Source organism: Zeugodacus cucurbitae, chromosome 5, assembly GCF_028554725.1.
Source record: "Zeugodacus cucurbitae isolate PBARC_wt_2022May chromosome 5, idZeuCucr1.2, whole genome shotgun sequence".
Classification (NCBI taxonomy): Eukaryota; Metazoa; Arthropoda; class Insecta; order Diptera; family Tephritidae; genus Zeugodacus; species Zeugodacus cucurbitae.
This window is the reverse complement of record NC_071670.1, coordinates 39633044-39652280: the sequence shown is the minus strand read 5'-3', so window position 1 is coordinate 39652280 and position 19237 is coordinate 39633044. Positions and strand designations below refer to the sequence as shown.

Below are 19237 nucleotides of genomic sequence, written 5' to 3'. Positions count from 1 at the left end.
GCATAAAGGCAGCTCCTTTTTGTGCTGTCGAAAGCAGCTTTAAAGTCGACAAAGAGATGGTGTGTGTCGATCCTATTTTCACGGGTCTTCTCCAAAATTTGGCGCATGGTGAATATCTGGTCCGTTGTTGATTTTCCAGGTCTAAAGCCACACTGATAAGGTCCAATCAGTTTGTTGACGGTGGGCTTTAGTCTTTCACACAATACGCTCGACAGAACCTTATACACGATGTTGAGAAGGCTTATCCCACGGTAATTGGCGCAAATTGTGGGGTCTCCCTTTTTGTGTATTGGGCAGAGTACACTGAGATTCCAATCGTCAGGCATGCTTTCTTCCGACCATATTCTGCAAAGAAGCTGATGCAAGCACCTTATCAGCTCTTCGCCGCCGTATTTGAATAGCTCGGCCGGTAATCCATCGGCACCCGCCGCCTTATTGTTCTTCAAGCGGGTAATTGCTATTCGAATTTCTTCACGGTCGGGCAATGGAACATCTGCTCCATCGTCGTCGATTGGGGAATCGGGTTCGCCATCTCCTGGTGTTGTACTTTCACTGCCATTCAGCAGGCTGGAGAAGTGTTCCCTCCACAAAGTCAGTATACTCTGGTCATCAATAACTAGATCACCTCTGGGGGTCCTACAGGAGTGCGCTCCGGTCTTGAAACCTTCAGTTAGTCGCCGGATCTTTTCGTAAAATTTTCGAGCATTACCGCTGTCGGCCAGCTTGTCAAGCTCTTCATACTCACGCATTTCGGCCTCTTTCTTTTTTTGTCTGCAAATGCGTCTCGCTTCCCTCTTCAGCTCTCGGTATCTTTCCCATCCCGCTCGTGTTGCGGTCGATCGCAACATTGCGAGGTAGGCAGTCTGTTTTCTCTCCACTGCGAGACGACAATCCTCATCATACCAGCTGTTTGTTTGAAGTGTTCCCTCCATAATCCCAGTATGCCCTGGACATCGGTTACCAGATTACCTCCTCGGTCCCTACATGATAATGCTCCGGTCTTGAAACCTCTTGTAAATCGCCTCATCTTTTTATAAAATTTTCGAGCATTACCCATGTCGGCCAGCTTGTCAAGCTCTTCATACTCACGCATTTCGGCCTCTTTCTTTCTTTTTCTGCAAATGCGTCTCGCTTCCCTCTTCAGCTCTCGGTATCTTTCCCATCCCGCTCGTGTTGCGGTCGATCGCAACATTGCGAGGTAGGCAGTCTGTTTTCTCTCCACTGCGAGACGACAATCCTCATCATACCAGCTGTTTTTTTGACTTTTCCGAAAACCAATGGTTTCGGTTGCAGCTGTACGTAAGGAGTTTGATATGCCGTCCCACAGCTCCCTTATACCGAGATGCTGATGAGTGCTCTCAGAGAGCAGAAGTGCAAGTCGAGTAGAAAATCGTTCGGCTGTCGGTTGTGATTGCAGCTTTTCGATGTCGAACCTTCCTTGTGTTTGTTGACGTGTACGCTTTTCTACACAGAGGCGGGTGCGTATCTTAGCTGCTACAAGATAGTGGTCCGAGTCGATGTTGGGACCACGAAGCGTACGCACATCAAAAACACTGGAGACATGTCGTCCATCTATCACAACATGATCGATCTGGTTGCGAGTGATTCGATCCGGGGACAGCCAAGTAGCTTGATGGATTTTCTTATGCTGGAATCTAGTACTACAGACGACCATATTTCGGGCCCCGGCGAAGTCGATCAGCCTCAGACCGTTTGGTGATGTTTCGTCATGGAGGCTGAATTTTCCGACTGTTGTGCCAAAGACACCTTCTTTACCCACCCTAGCGTTGAAATCGCCAAGCACGATTTTGACATCGTGGCGGGGGCAGCGCTCATAGGTGCATTCTAGGCGCTCATAGAAGGTATCTTTGATAACTTCGTCCTTCTCTTCCGTCGGGGCGTGGGCGCAAATCAGCGATATATTGAAGAACCTCGCTTTGATGCGGATTGTGGCTAGACGTTCATCCACCGGAGTGAATGCGAGGACTCGACGACGGAGTCTCTCTCCCACCACGAACCCCACACCGAATTTGCGCTCCTTTATATGGCCGCTGTAGTAGATGTCACAAGGACCCACCTTCTTCCGTCCTTGTCCCGTCCATCGCATTTCTTGGATTGCGGTGATGTCAGCCTTTACTCTTACGAGGACATCAACCAGCTGGGCAGAGGCACCTTCCCAATTAAGGGTCCGGACATTCTAGGTGCATGCCCTTATTTCGTAGTCCTTAAAACGTTTGCAGGGGTCGTCATCAAAATTGGGGTCTCTCATCCGAGGCTGTTTTTTCTTTTTCATTGGGGGGTGTTTTTATGTGGTGGGTCCCAAACCCTACGCACAACCGCATAGGCGGGTTTCGCCTTCTCACTTTAGCTCGCCTTCAAACGGATGTCTGTTGGCTACCCAGAGGATACTTGGTCTAAGACCGGAAGTCGTGAGCTTACCAATCAAGCATAGCTAATAAGCATGACGAGTACCGTGCGTATAATATGTTAATAATATAATTTACGATTCTGCAATTAACTTATCGAAAAAAAATCTTAAATTATTTTTGAAAATAATTGCTGCGGATTATTATAACCTAGAGCATTTAAAAATCTGCTGAACTGATTTAGTAGTGAATAGTGGTTACGTTTAATGGTTTGGTGCTTGAGGTTAACGAAAAATATCTAGTATCTTATAACGAATCAAAATGTACATTAAATACAAAGACTCCACTATATTTCTGGTGCTCATGGTAGCCCAATATTCGCACAGTCAACGCTCGAAGTCACCACGTATGGGAATTAAATCTGATTTTGCTACAAATTTATACATCGAAGTGTCAGCTGTCAATTGCACGCATTCCGCACCACAATTCATTGAATCCCTACAATGCTATCAGATCCGGCGCAATAATACCAGTTTCATTACTGCTACGCTCTTGCTGCAACAACCGGTTACACGGTTCGACGCAAATATCGCACTCGATATTTTTCGTCCGTCTATGGATTTCGTTAATATCTTTCGGACAGATGTTGATTGTTGTGCGCTTTTGTCAGCTAAAGAGCACAAGATTTATATGATTAACGAAGTCTTCAAAGTACTATATGCTACATTTAAAGAAGCGCCCTCATGTCCACTCAGACCAGTGAGTTAGTTCTCAAGTCTTCTATTTACTTGTGCTATAATATATTTCTTTAATATGTACAGCACTACAACTACACCTTCAGGGAATTTGATGCGAATCGTATTAAAGTGCCGAATTATGTACCGAGAACGAAATTTCGACTTGGTCTATATTTTCGAACAGATGGACGTCGTTCTGTGAATGTCTTAATACAGGGAAGGATCAGATATGCAAAGTGATAGTTTAAATTGCCGCTTATTCACTTTTTTTAACTGAAGACAATCTTAATGCATAAATACAGTTTAATATACGTACATATATTTTTGAAGCGAGCTTTGAGCTTTACGGAAGGAGTACCGTGTGAAAGTTTCTCTCATCCTCTTCGTTTGCTGACAACGATCTTTCCAAGCGGTTTGAAAAGGAAGTTTACTCTGTGAAAAACGTTATAGACATTCACAGAATTCCGTTATCAAATGACTATAGATTCGTTTTGAGAATAGGATTTCAGCAGTTCAAAGAGAGCAACGTCTAAGTTGGTTTAGTACCGTCTATATTAACGGATATATTGCTTCGATGCGCAGCAACTTTAGGGAGGTACCGATCCACTCCGATAGTATAGGAGGAATGACTATCTTCACTTAACAGATGAGCCTCGGCGCTGATCTGTCACTAACTCGTCAGATCCTTCGGGCCCAAGGTAAACCGCAAGAGGTCTACAGAGCTCTTCGCCCACAGTAAATCTAACCTCTCCTTAGTCGTAGGGGTTCTTACTCCCCATTTTCCCATTGGGAATCACGCTGAAAGAATAAAAAAATTAAAAATATTACCGGATACTAGCTGTATAAGCTGTATGTAGGAGGACGAGATGGAATCATCTCATCACTTTCTTTAGGAATGTCCCGGCTTTGCGAGATCAAGAAAACGATTTCTCGGATCCCACTTTTTCGAACAAACTTGCGAAATAGCAAATATAGAAGTTAAAAATCTCTGTAGAATTGTAGTAGGTTCAGGGCGCTTTGTCGACTCCTAATTTCTAATCTAGCTGGGATCCAGGTTTCACAAAGGACTGTCTTTTATAGTATACGTGTATTCCCTTTGGAAATCAGCCTTATTTTCTAGTCCTTAACCTATACTGCTTATATGAATGCACCCAATCGGAAGTGATTTCTTGTTCTAAGTAAGCTTGGCGACCGACTGGTAGTACTTGCTCTCTTCTGATTGCTTTCGTGAAAGGTGATTGTTTGAAGTCCTATTACATATATAACACTCTATATTCGAGATCTATGATCGAAATACGAATAGAGGCATCAATAAATTCACCGTAAGTACCGGAAGTGAGAGAGAGGCCGACATAAACCATGTGCCACTTAACAAGGCACCCAAAATTCGAATATATGTACGTGCCACGAAATCTGCATAATATCAAGACAGTGCAAAAGAGAGTGTCCCACATAATTTCTGCCACAAAGAGGACAAATACGCCCACACATACATATACTAATGTTTATTTTCCTTAGGCACCTGCGAAATATCCATCCTTTATGTGTGCGTTTTGCCTTTTTGACCTGTGCCAGCTTTGTGTGAAGATATTCACATACTAGGCCCTAAATATACTACTTCATTAGCGCAATTGGGGGCGAACACACTGAGTTAAGAGGGAGCATTAAAGGCAGCACAAAAATGAAATGAAATTTAAAGTGTTTATGAGCCGCGAAGGGCACAAAATGCAAATGTCCCAAATAAATTGTGTCAATTTATTGGCGGTTATGTCTGACACTTTTGTGGCTGCTCATTAGCGACTATCGAATTAGAGGTACATAGTGGGGCGTGTTGACATTAGCCAACAAGAGATGGCAAAGGCAGGAGACTTTAGGCGCGCGACAAGGAATGCCACAAACAAAAGTGCTGGTGCTATAGGTGTGCGAATCACGCGGTCTAAAATTGTGTTGTGGTGGATACTAACACTACAGCGTCATCTGTGTTATCGCAAAATATTCGAAGAAAAAAAAGGTGACAATAAAAGTAATGACGACATAATGCTAGTAAAGAGCAACTCAGCAGACGCACATTTTGGTCGCTTTCGCTTCCCGCCAAAGGTGTCGAATCGAGGAAGTATCGGTGCCGTAAATCGAAAGCGAGTAACAGTAAACAGCTAAACAGAAGCTGTAGGCTGAAAAGTGGCTATGTGTGCCCTGCTAAAAATTGCACCTTAATTGACGTGAAAATACGAGCCGAACAGCGAGGCGAGGTTATCGGCGACCACCAGCAGCACAATCCCAACGACATGCCACCAGTCGCATTAGTAAACATAGACATGGCAACAAAAGCTGGCATTACGCCGACACAGAGCCGGTGACAGCGCCGACAATGGCAAATTGTCATGCTGGTATGTGTCGCCGATGTCAGTGGCGAATTAATTCAGCAGCAACAATGATATTATCACGCCATGCGTACAACAACAACAATAGTGCTAATAACACTGACAACGACCTTCTTTGTTGTTGTTGTTATCGTTTTAGTAATTGCAGTAAAAAATGCGTTGTCATAAAAATTGTTGCTGTGTAAATGATGCGCGATACGTGGCGTCGCTGCCGCTTCGGCTATCGGATGATAGCAAAATGCAAAAATTTCGAAAACGCAAGGCGTAAACCCACTCAAAATATACATACAAACAAGTATATATGTATGAGAATATTAAAAAAAAACGCGCCGCATTTCAGAGCGCCTCACCACAAAACCATTAAAGCCACAACAGCAACACCTCAGCGGTTTAAAGGCAGCAGCAGCGTGCTTGACTAATTTTGCGACAAAGCAAATTCAAAATACAACAACTCAAAAAAAAAAAAACCAAAAATTGCCATGTAGTACTTAAAGACTAGTCAAACAGCGAAACGTACACAATGGCGTAACGTAGTACCGAGGGCTTATTATTCAAGTTAACAACTACCAGTTAACAAATCAGCGTAACACCGGAAACGCGCTTCAACGCCACCAACCCGAAAAAGTTTGCATGCATTGAAAAAGTGGTTTACGGTGTTGGGCGATTGGCCTTAAAGTGTGCTCGCATCAAAGCAGTTGGCTACTGCCATTTGTAGTTGAACTGTCTACACATACAGGGTGGTTGATATATCCCTTCTTTCGAAGCTATATTTCTTTTATCTACGGGACCCGACTAATATATGTACATATATATAAACATAACGGTTTCTAGTCGAACTGTCTAGACATACAGGGTAGTTTATATATTCCTTCTTTTCGAAGCCAATTTCTTTTATATACGGGACCCGACTAATATATGTACATATATAAAAACATAACGGTAGTCCAAAGTGGTCTATCGTAATCAGCGAAACGGTTGGTACCGAAATTCACGCGTGCCTTCGTTGAATTTTCTTCCGAGGTATCTTTAACTTTCCTTCATATAAAATCGGTTATCATGTCTGCCTGGCAGGTCTTCTGAGTCATTCTCCTTACTATCTCGATTTGAAACATGTTTCGAAGACCTATGTTCACACTCTCTATTTTCTTAATTTTCATTAAAGTTAGCTTATTTATTCGAACTAGTATTTGACGAGCAGTCTTATGTTGTAATTTAGGTTAATCGACAGAATCAGCCTAGGTGGTTCATGTATTATAATAAAGTGACCCAGTAAATCTAGATTATTTGGCAGCAATCTCATGGATTGTAGAATGGGATATGCGTGTAGGCGTCGAAAAATAGTACTAGAAAAGATAATAGTTGAGGTATGCTCTGCGATCTTTGGTCTATTTTGCCCAAAATAGTATCATATGTAAACTAAATATTTCAATGAGAGACCTACAAAAGTGAAAGTACAACTCGATTACATGGCCACCACGGGCACGCTTGCAGAAGTCAAAACTGTGAACCCAATTTTTGTGAGATAACACGTTCACCGAACTTGGTTTTCAATAAATCTATTGTGACAATTCGGTGTGTGGCTTGTGGCGCCGTCCTGTTGGAACCACGTATTGTCCAAGTCCTTAAAATCCAATGCGGGTCAAACATATACGGTTATCATTGAGCGGTCAGACAGGACGATTATGACGACCATAAATTGGACGTAGCGCTCTTTAAGTTGAGCCCACTGGCATTTGCTGTCCTTATCGGTCTACTTTTGAAGCGCCCCTTTTGAAAACCCTTTTATATCAACATCGACGAAACAGATGTTCAGTAGTTCATAAATCCTTCCTATATTCAGGAACAATATAGATTTCGGAGACTTTGTTTTAAATCCTTGTTTGTATTGACATATTGTTGGTGCCGTGGTGCCGCTTCCTTCCAAAATACTATAGTAAAAGGTTGTCCAATATCTGGGGTTAGGTGCTGTTTCTTCTCCTAATACAATATCATTTAGGCAGTGTAACCTGAGCGAGAAACACAACTCTATGTGTACTTTAACAAAAAGAGTTAGTCTTGAGGAAGCCAACCTTTAAGAATTTTACCACTTGGATTGCTTTGAGAAAGTATTATGATCATTTGTTTAAGAATAGCGATGGTTAGAACTGATTTTATCAGGACCTGCTGTGATTATTTAGAAATAAAGTTATTTTTAACCAGTAACTCCAACAACATGACCACCTTGTACCCACATTTACATACTCGTATTCGTGTACATCTTAACTCGCTCACCGCAGCGCTGGCATGAGTTGGCGAATCCACTACCCAACCCAACCAACGCAAATACCTAAAATATGTCTGCTGGCAGCCAAGAAAATCCTATGGTTAATTTAATAGCCCTTTCAATGCCTATCCAGATGACCTTTGCTGCTTGTCAGTTGGGCCGCGCCTAATTTTCTGCCATTCCTTATGTTCGTTGCTGCGGCATAATACTCGTATTCACCCTTCTCGCAATTTAATGGGCGAAAAGTGTAAATGTGTGGCAATTTCGTTTGTGCCTTATGGTTTGCCAGCGTTAGTCTCTTTACGGGAAAGATAATGAAAGTGAAATGATGTGCATTGCAGTGAGTGACTTAACTGTTAAACAGTTAAAGCTGCCGCCGTTTTTGGTATAATTATAACAAATTAATTATGATTTTGTATATTTGAATATTTTAAGTCCAATTTTTGCCATAATAATGAAAGGTGCTGCAAAGAGTTTGGGGGCCAGACCTTCTAAATGTAAATTCTACTTCGACTAAGTTATTTTTGAATTCAGTTGTTTCATTGAAGGTTTGAATGTATTTAGTTTAGTCAAATCTTCAAACTATGTCTACCTCAGTCGACGTTATGAAATCTGAGTGATTATATACCCCTAAAAAGGCACCCTGTAAAATTCTTGCATTGCAAAATTATTCAATTGCTCTTTTTGCTGTCGGATAAGTATTTTACCAAAGTCTTTATTTTAATAAAAAGCCTTTTGAGATTTAATTGAAAGATAGTAAAACTAGAGTCTTAAGAGCTTTTGTGTCATTTGTTCGTGATTAAGCTTTGTGCTTTTATGCATTTTATTAAGTCTACAATCTACACTTGAAGTCTACATCATTTTTCTTAATCATCTATTCATTTTAATCTACCGATGATTTCAAAAATTCCATGTACAAAGTGTGCAAATTAAATTCATTCAAATTGGGCAGAACAAAGCATTTGCTCGCATTGATTGCCAAAAGCTGTGAATTGTTAATAAATAAATGAGTACTTTATGGAAATACACAAAATGAACAACAGCAACAACAAATGTGTTATTTAAATCCAGTAAAGTGTTAAAATAAATTCACCGACTTTGTAGAGTCATTATTAATGTCTGTCTGTGTGTACATATATATACACATCTCCTAAATGGCTGTGGATTTGCTAGTCAATCGGATTCTCGTAGTTTGTCGATTTGTGGTCGAAATTATTTGCAAATGCACACACTGACTTATGGCATAAAAATGCAGTGAAAACCGCATTTCAAATGCTAAATTCGAAATTGATGTGTGAAAAACGTTGAAAGCCTCGAATTTAATGAGTTAAGTGATAAAAGGATAATAGAATTGTCAAAATCAAAGCAAAGTGCAAAACAGCTGCAGAATAACTGATTTTTGAGTATTGAATTTATATAGTGATAAATTTTGAAAACAGCATGTAAATAAATAAATATATGTATATTTGTACTCATATGTATACAAATGTTTCAAATATATTGATTTATATTGCTAGGCCAAGGTTAAATATTCCTGTTTGAATCCATGTGTGTGAGTATATATATTTTTACACACATATATGCTCTGGTGTTGCTTTGGTATATAATCGTTTAGTAAAAATCAAAAGCTTTAGTCGAAGAACGCAAGCAATGATTGATGCTTAAGCAGCCACGTGCTTGAAGCGCTCTCAAAAATTCTAGGAATTTAACAAATTTCAAATATAATATTTCGTGTTTTCCCGTTAAGTTGATATATACAACGAAAATGAGCATTACCCTTTGTTAAACGAAGATTAATAAAAATTCTAGAAATTTATGAAATTTGAAATATTTCAAGTCTTCTTATTAAGCTGATATCTACATGGAAAACGGAAATTACACTATTTTAAACGAAGCGTTCTATTCTAAAGGGTTTTTCAAAACATTTTTCCCCGCTCTTTTGAGATTTCTCTTCAGTAAGGTTTGTCATTTCATCATGCAAAGATATACGATCCAACATGTCGAAATTATTAAAATTTACTACCCAAATTCGACCAATTTATTGTCGTCATAATCGTCCTGTCAAATCTACAATTGAGTGTCTAGTGAATCCACAGGAACAGTACAACATGTTCCCGTGTCAGTGAGACAAAGAAGTGCCTGTAGTGCCGAGAATATTGCTACCGCTGGCGTATCAATTGAGGAAGACCCAAATCAGTCTCTCAGACGTCGTTCTTAAGCGTTGAGCCTTTCTGTGACGTCATTGTGGTAAAATTTGCGATAAGATCTTGGCCTACATCCTTACAAGATCAAATTTACGCAAGAACTGAAGCCGCTTAATCAGAATCGTCGTATGTCCGTAAATTGGGTTGAGCAACAACTTGAAAATGATCCGGATTTTCATCGAAAAATCATCTTCAGTGATGAGGCTCATTTCTGGCTGAATCGCTTCGTCAATAAGCAAAATATTCATTGTTGGTCAGGCAGCAAATCACATGTACTCCATGAGTCACCATTGAATCCCAAAAAAATTACGGTTTTATGCAGTTTATGGGCCGGGCGTCGGGGTCATTGGGCCGTACTTCATTCGTGAAGATCAAGACCGGCACGTTACTGTGAATTGGAATTGGTACCGCTCAATGATAACCGAATATTTTTGGTCCTAATTGGATGATATGGACTTGGACAATATGTGGTTCCAACAGGATGGCGCCACAAGCCATACAGCGAATGTCACAATCGATTTTTTTCAAACCAAGTTTGGTAAACATATTATCTCACGAAATGGCCCAGTCAATTGGCCGTCTCGGTCGTGCGATTTGACGCCGTTAGACTATTTCCAGTGGGGCTACGTCAAGTCTATGGTCTATGCCAACAAGACAGCAACGACTGATGAACTTCGTACGAATATCGAACGTGAAATTGCAGCAGTAACATCGAAAATTGCGTTCAACAGCTGGACTTCTGCAAGCGTGTCCGTGATGGCCATGCAAAAGAAATCGAGTTCCATATATGATAGCATCGAATATACTTTCACAGGAATGAATAATTTTTTATTTCATTTTGTAGCACTCTTATTGAAAAACCCTTTATTACGATATCTTGCTTCATTTTAAAGGAACACTCTTATATGATTTATATGATTTATGATTTCAATAATATAGTGCTCTTGAATAACCAAATTTTTCGGTATTTATTCAAATAGTTACGTGTATTATGATGATACCTCATTATCGAGGTAAAATGGTATACTCGCTTGCTATCCTATCTGCATTTCTGGATGAGCATGTGGATCGTTTTGGTCCTTTTGAATGCTGCTATATCTTATATAGTCTCCATTACGGGAAGATTCCAGAAAAAACTTGTATGCTCTTCGGTAGAGATTCTTTTCATAAGTTATCTCTAAACAATATTATGCTTCAATCTTTCGAAAACAGGAAATAGGAAAATCAAATTAAAAATAACATTTTATTGCCGCTTCCACTACTAGTGAATACTTAAATCCGAATTTCCATGAAAACAAAATTTTACTATCAATTTGTCTTATGATAACTAATATTTAATTGGTTACGCGACAAATGGCTCACAATATAGAGCAAATACTTTGAGGCATGAGCAGCCTTTGCTATTTGCTTTGTTATATCAAATAATTACAGTTGTAACTTATTGCTGATTTTTTAATAAAGTTACCGTAAGGGTTTTTGTTAATGCTGCGGAGTAAAATGGAGATGAATAACCGCGAATTTTGATCATTCGTGTTGGAACAATGAAAACTGATAATTAAGGAATTATTACTTGATTGATTTGATTTTTTTAATTCATTATTGAATTTGAAATCTATAAAAAAAATTAAAAATAATACTGTGGAACTTCCATAACACGAACTTCTATAAGTCGAAAATCTCCATAACTCGAACTTTTGTATTGGCAATAGCGTTTAGATACAAATTTGCTTCCATAACTCAAACTTCTATAACTCGAGGTTCTCCATAACTCGAACTACAAATTTCTTTCCATAAATCGAACTTTTTGGTCAGAGCATAATACACAATTTAAAATTCCATTATCGAGGCCGAATTTTAGAAGAGTCCCTCTATATCGTATGGAGACGAACAAAAAATATAATATTACACATTGATTGCATAAATTATCTAACAAAGGCATGGGAATACATGTTTTAAATGTATAAATATAACTTTTTGCGAAGTAAATAACTAAAACTGTGGGTAAATCTATATTTTATACATTTTTGAAAATTTTGTTTTAATGAAAATTTCTATAACTCGAAGTCTCTCTAAATCGAAATTTTTTGTGGATTATAGTGATTCGAGTTAGAGTAGTTCCGCTGTACGTGTTTTTGTTCTGAATAAAAATTCATTATCTTTCTATTCGCATAGAGGGTGAGTTACAACTTTACGTAAAGATATCAATGATTTAAAGCGAGATCCAATCCAAATGAAGGCTTCTAAATTACTCACAATGAAAAATCGCTATACATATGTCTATATATTATTTCGCACTCTGCTGTAGGAATTAACATATGTACATATATATATATATGTTTGGTATATTAGTCGAAATAATGCTTAATTTTTCTTGAATAATAAATAGGGTGTGAAGAATGTTCTCGGTAAAATTCCATTACAAAACAGTTATTTTTTTTGTATAGCAGACGTCTGCTACAAGTGTTCAAAAGTAGAAGAAGCCAGAAAAGGCAAAACATGAATGAACGAACTATAGTTTTTGGCAGCAAATTGGCTGCGACCTGCCCGACGTCTCATATGCTTCAATATATTGTATATAAGCACTTACATATATGCATATTACCGTGTATATACATAAATTGTCACTAATCCAAAAAGAGATTTCCCTACTTCTTCCGAAGAAAAAGGATCAAGTATTAAGCAGCGAAAAGCCGGCATGAGTGGCAAGTCAAAATGTGGCGTGTGTGTGTGCAACATGTTAGACTTTATAACTTGTAAGTGGCCATGTAAGGGAACTAATTCAATGGCTGTCTTAGCACTTATGAAGATGTCAACATGTTCTTGAACGTGTTGACATATTGGCACTGATTCTTGAGCGCATAAAAGTCAGCAACAGCGGTGCACAGACTGGCTGGTTGGCTGGCGGTCTGTGCGAGTGGCGAGAAAAGCGCCCAGCGAGCTAAGGTGCACTTTTAAGCACGGAGCACGAGGCGTGTAACTGCAGTTAGTCGTCAAATTCCATTCGTGTGTGCGAAATGTAAAAGTCTACAAAACTGACGAAGAGGCACCACTGCATTAACGACGCCTCTGAGAGCGAGAGAGAGAGCCATGAGAGCGCGTGCAATGTAATGTGGGTGGCTGAGCGACTGTAAAGGATAACTGTCTTTAAGAGCGTAGCTTTAAAGGTTGTTCATGAGTTAAAGAGCGTGACAGTAAACCTAAGAGCCATGTCCTTGACGCTATTACAAATCAAAGAGAACCCCAACGTCGTCAAGGCAGTGCGTGTGTCGTTGCGGAGATTTTTGCGCGGAAGCCCCACAATTTAACTGCCCCAACGCTTGGTTGTTCTTTTGGCCAGAAAATCATTTGTACACTTGCTTGTGTTGTTTGTTTGTTCGGCTCATTTGACAATCGGTTGTGTTGTTTGTTACATGGCTCGGTTGTTCGTTGCTCGTTTCACATCGTTTCAGTATAAAATGTGACCGACTCTACATGGCAAAAACAGTCTCCAAGTGAACGTCGCCGCAGTCGGTATATGTTAGTGGCAAAAGCGGAAAATCGGCGGAAAATCAGTAGCGCAAGCAAACAAGCGAGCGAACGAACGAACGAACGCGACAATCGCGACGACAACAATAACAACAAAAACATAAGCGAAAAAAGTGAAAAATCGTACGCAAACGAGCGTGTGAATACAAAAAAAAAAAACGAAATCGAAAAAATGTGTTGAACGCACACAGCTGTTGTTGTTGTTGTAATGTGAAGTTTCCCATGTATTTATGTGTGTTTGTCTGTTTGTGCGCCTAAGTGAGCGGAAGCGCGGCCAATTTTTGCCAGGAAATTGAACCGAATTCAATTGAAGTGCGTCTAGAGTGACAAAAAAGTTAAAATAATAACAACACAAAATACAGTAACAACAAAAATAACGTAATTTAATAAAAATTACAACAAAAAACTGGAAAAAGCTGCGTTCGGAATTTGGGCGTGCAGAAAAAGGATAATCCCAAGGTGTGTGCGCGTGATTTAGCATATTTGTGCAAGTTGTTTTTGTTATTGGTTTTTTTCCTTCGTTACACATTTCCTACACTTTTTTGTTGTTGTCTAAATTTCATGGTGTTTAACTGTGTATAGCTCCCGAGGCTATTAATGACTGTGGGAGTTACGTGAAGGTATTGCTGTTGTTGTTGTGTGCGCCAATCGATAAATTGTTACAAAAACAATTACAACAACAAAATTACATAATTATATTACGCGTGTTGTTGTTGTGGCATTGCAATTAGGCGTTTACGCTCACTTTGGTATGCCAAAGCAAAGCGCTTAGTAGGCAAACTGCCTTTCTGTGGTCGTCGCGTTGTTGTTGTTGCTGGCAGGTGCTATTGATGTGCCAACCCCGGTTACGTTCAGGTGTCTCATTAAACAACCGCAAGTGTGCAAAAACGTGTTGGAGCGTAAAACAGCTGGCGAATCTTACAATTTCTCAATAACGGTGTAGAACAAATTGCAACAGAACCCGCATTCTTGCGGTCGCGTTTGTTACACAGGAAGCAAATGCTAGGGTACAAGCATACAAAAGTGTTACATACAAATATATACATCTGAATATATGAGAGCTAAATCACTTGGCTTTTGGTTGCTTGCATTGACCTTCTGTTTGTCACTTGGTTCGCATTCGGTTTTGGTGTTATGAATTGTGTTTATTGTAGTGGTTGTTGTTGTTGTGGCGGTTTCGTTTGTGATCGCGGTGTACGTGAAGCCACAATAGTGATGGCCTGTGTTGCGCTAACAATTGTCACGGTACAATGATTTGGCAGCTTTTGACTTGCCGCTTTGTTGTTTGCACGTTACGCTTGGCTGGCGCCTATGATGAGCCAGTTGAAATGGTTGGAAAATAATGAGCGCTATTTAAATTGGTTTGAAAAGAGATAAGACAAGATAAACTGGGAATTAACATAAAGTGACGTCAGTTGGTGGAAAAATTAAAGTTGAATGGCATTGAAAACATATTATTAGCTTCGACTGGTGACAGGAAGTTAATACAATTTTACATAAATGGAAGATCAAATGTGTTCAAAAAGAAGTAAAATAATTTGAGAAAATCATTGTTTTTCATGTATATGTTGAACAGAAATCTGAATTACATTAATCTCAACTATTATATAGTCTGTGTTAAAAAAAAAAAAAAATAAAAAAAAAATTATAATAAAAAATAAACATTTTTTTGGTGCACCCGATTAATGAATTTCTTGAAATATAAAATAAAATAATAACTAAATTTAAAGTAAAATGCAAAATAATATGAATTAATTTAAATAATAATAATTGGATTATAAATATTAAATATTATTAATATTATAGGACTTTAAAAACTGTATTAAATTAAATAAAAATAATTTAATAAAATAATAAAAATAATTAAATTTTTATTATAAATAAATGCAAATAATTATACTGTATACAACTTAAATATAAAAAATAAATAAATAAATAAAGTATATATAAATATATATAAAGTAGTACAATATATTGCAAATAAACCAAGAGCAAACAAATGTAATTCCAAGTGAATTAAAAACTACAAATTAGAAATATTTAATAAAAAATCTTAATGTATTTGGATAAAATCCGTCATGAAAATATATACAAAAATTAATAATAATCATATTTCAAATATATACATTCATACTTAATGCAGACGAAGTTAAATAATAATAAATTCAATAAACTGTATAAAAAATACAGTAAATAATAATAAATAAATATTAATAAAAAGAAAACAGTAAGAACAACAACATATATTTTATAACACTATTAAAATTCTTAAAATATTAATTTGTTTATGTTAAATTCTTAAATCGTTTCAATTTATTATAGAAAGAAGGCTGAAAGTTATAAAGTTGCATTAATGAAGTACGCGTAAAGTACATATACTTAAAATTATTCACTACAACAAGTTTCTTGCTGTTCCACAATTACCGACGAAAATATAAATAAACAATATAGTGGACAACTCTACAATAAGACTATTTCAATAAATACACACTTAACTAAAGAAAGCTGGTGTTGATAGTAAATTTTAATGAGGTGAGTGTTTCATAATTTTTATGCAATAACAGTATATGTAAATATGTCTTACGGGGTTATATGGGTTTCAAAATTTAAAATTAAAAAAAAAAAAAAAAAATTATTGTCTTATTAAATAATAAAATATGTTTAAAACATTATGCAAAACAAGTAAGGAAGGGCTAAGTTCGGGTGTAACCGAACATTTTATACTCTCGCAATTTATTTATCTAAATTAATATTATATAATACACAATTTGACCCACATATTCGTCATATATATTGTATAAAGTCCATTGAAAGTTGGAAACCATAATATTAGGTTAGAAGCACCGCGGTCCTATGTGTTCGATATATGGGGCCTTAAAAACCTATGGTCCGATTTCGGCGATTTTTAGAATGGGGCTGCCACACTATTAACATAGTATTTGTGTAAAGTTCTGCACCGATATCTTCACTAGTTATATCTTTCTATATATATATATATATATCATTTTCACTATATCACTTTTGTAAGGGAGGTGGGCGTGGTTATGATCCGATTTCTTTCATTTTTGGACTGTATTAGGAAGTGGCTAAAAAAATGACTGCAGAAAGTTTGGTTTATATAGCTCTATTGGTTTGCGAGATATGTACAAAAAACTTAGTAGGGGGCGGGGCCACACCCACTTCCCCAAAAAAATTGCAAAGTTATGAAGCGATTTTGATCAAATTTTGCAAACATATATGGAATAACATTATCTGGTTAATGAACGAAGGAATTTTTTATTTTGATTACAACTATTTTCTTCGTACCAACAGGTATATGGCGAAAATTGAGTTGAAAATGTGAGTTTTTTGGTTAAAACTATGTCGAAAATTCAAATAAACAATTTTTTCTTTTTTCCTTCGTTCATCTACTGGATCTATCCATGTACTATCGAAATACTTTTGATTTATTGTCTTTAGCCCTTTTTTTGGACACGTCATGGGAGATGAGGTGCCAACGTCTGAGTTTTCCGAATTTGTAAATAAAAATTCACAAAATACTGTTTAAATATGTATGTATCTTTGATACGGTAATTTGTTTAAGTAAAATAAATAAATAATAAATAAATAAATAAATAAATAAATACAAATATAAAAATACCCTTGTTTTTAGCTTCTGAAACACACCCAACCCCTTCAGCATTCTTGCTTTAATACTTTTTTCGAAAGTTTAGAATATTAGAAAATATTGCTTTATTACTTACGGAAATTTCTAAAAAAATAATTAACTTTATTTTACATAAATTAAAAAGTACATATCAATTCAATGATTCTACCAAAGATAACAATGTACTATAGTGTTCCAAACGAAAAAATACATTTTCGTAAAACATTTTCGAATCTTCGTTCGTGTTAGATGAGACAATGTTTTCGAATATTTTCTACGTCTGGTTAGCTTCTACTCTGATTCTGCAAAGTGCTAAATTAAAAAAAAAAATGCAGCAATTCAGCCAAGAAGTGCAAATCGAATTTCCAAGGCGAGTTCAAATATTTTCTAGAAAATAAAAATTCTGTCGAACTAAATAATCCTCTTTTATATATTTTGCCAATATAACTCGATTATTTTATTGAATGTATTCTGAATGGGGATTTCGTATTAATTTACAAAAAATGTATTTATTTTTATTTCCTAAACCAAAAGCGTATATATATACATATATTATAGTTTAAGCCTTTCTCAGTGGCACGTGTGCGCTATATAAATTTCTAATAATCCTATGGAATTTGTTATTCAAAATCCCAGAATCATGATTTGAATATTCTTGAAAAAGGAAGTGCATTTTTGTTCATTAAAATTTATGTTCGATAGTCTCATCGATTTCTTCTCCATTCGGCATTTGTTTACAGTACGCATGGGAAGCTCACTATTGAATATTAATTCGGTTTGGGTCAATTCGATTCTCTTCTTTTTCTGCAGCTTGTAATATTTTGTTTTACATACAGATATTATGTGAGAATTTTATGTATTAGGTCTACAATTTTCATTCCGCCGTTTTTTTTTTTTTGTATAAAAACGGTAAAAAATGTCGATGAGCCTCAGCCGCATTTTTCTTGGAATTAAAAAAAAAATCCGCAAATGTCGAGAATTCGGCTCAAAAAGTGACATTTTCAGTTGAGAATAAGTTTGAGATGCAAACAGATTATTTTTGTTGGGTTAATTTTGACACAAATGTCTAAGATCGATATAAAACGATTTAATCGATTTAATCGACTAGTGCTTGACCCTAGAGACATCTATTGAAAAAAGGCGGAAGCTGTGAGAAATTGTGAGAAATTTAAGAAGTAGATCTGTTGTTCTTCCTTTACTACATATAATACGTTCCTTAAATAAGTGGTAAAATATTTTTGTTCTATATTTTCTTAGTGTTTCCTAACAAGTTTAGTTGTAGTGTATGGTTCTACTAAATTACTAAATCTAAATTTATATAAAAATACCAATCGTCTAAGAGTTTGAAGTTCTTCTTCAATTTCACAATCACTCAAGCATCTGCTGCGCCGGAGTTTTTTACTGAAGGCATTTTTAGCACAGATTTTTCAAGTTTTGGTAGTGATTTATTGATAGACTACAACGAACTATTTTCAGTGTCCAAACGGCCTATTTGTACTAAGGTTTATAAATAAATCCCTCCACTAATGCACTTCCATATAAAGCTTAATACCTCTCGTAGAAATTGTCGACCGATTTGCCTTCAAAAAGTAGTACACACTTGACAACCAACAATCACAGAATGCTAATAAAGTGACCGCTAATTATTCTTATGAAGGTCAACAATACACTTGATACAAACATATACGTATAGTATACCCACCATTCAATGCAGCTTACATGCTCACCTTTCATTCTCGAACGAAGCACTGTAAGTGCCCCCATAGTAATCAGTTAAAGGTTGAGCGCCGAAAATGAAAAGAAAACAGAAGTGAAATACGAAAAGTAGCGCCACCAGCAAACAATCAGGCCAAGTGCACCGGTGTGTAACATTGTAAAATTTTAAATGGATCATTTAGGTGGGTGGCGAAAATCAAATAGTGAGACGAAGTGGAAGAGGAAAACAAAGCAAGAAAGCAAGCAATGAAAGAAAGCGAGAAAAAAACAGATTATGGCAAATTGCCATTTCTGAATGACACTGAGCTTAGATTAGCGGACTAATATTAGCATGACCGTTGTGCATTCTCATTGTTAATGTATTAGCGTTGGCAGTTAACGCCTCAGCGTTTAAATTTC

At 37.1% G+C, this 19237-nt stretch overlaps 1 protein-coding gene across 5 annotated transcripts in view; it reads left to right on the top strand.

Moving 5' to 3' along the window:
* The window catches only part of LOC105215508 (uncharacterized), a 360283-nt gene that overhangs the window by 241502 nt on the left and 99544 nt on the right, over positions 1–19237 (top strand). The window contains exons 1-2 of one of the 5 annotated variants that reach the window (XM_054232140.1): positions 13078–13935; positions 15799–16008. The exons of 2 other annotated variants lie outside the window; for them this stretch is intronic. The gene's annotated coding sequence lies outside the window, so the exon portion shown is untranslated. Of the gene's footprint in view, positions 1–13077; positions 15005–15798; positions 16009–19237 lie in introns of those variants that run through there. 2 more of the 5 variants (XM_054232141.1, XM_054232142.1) reach the window with 2 other exon arrangements.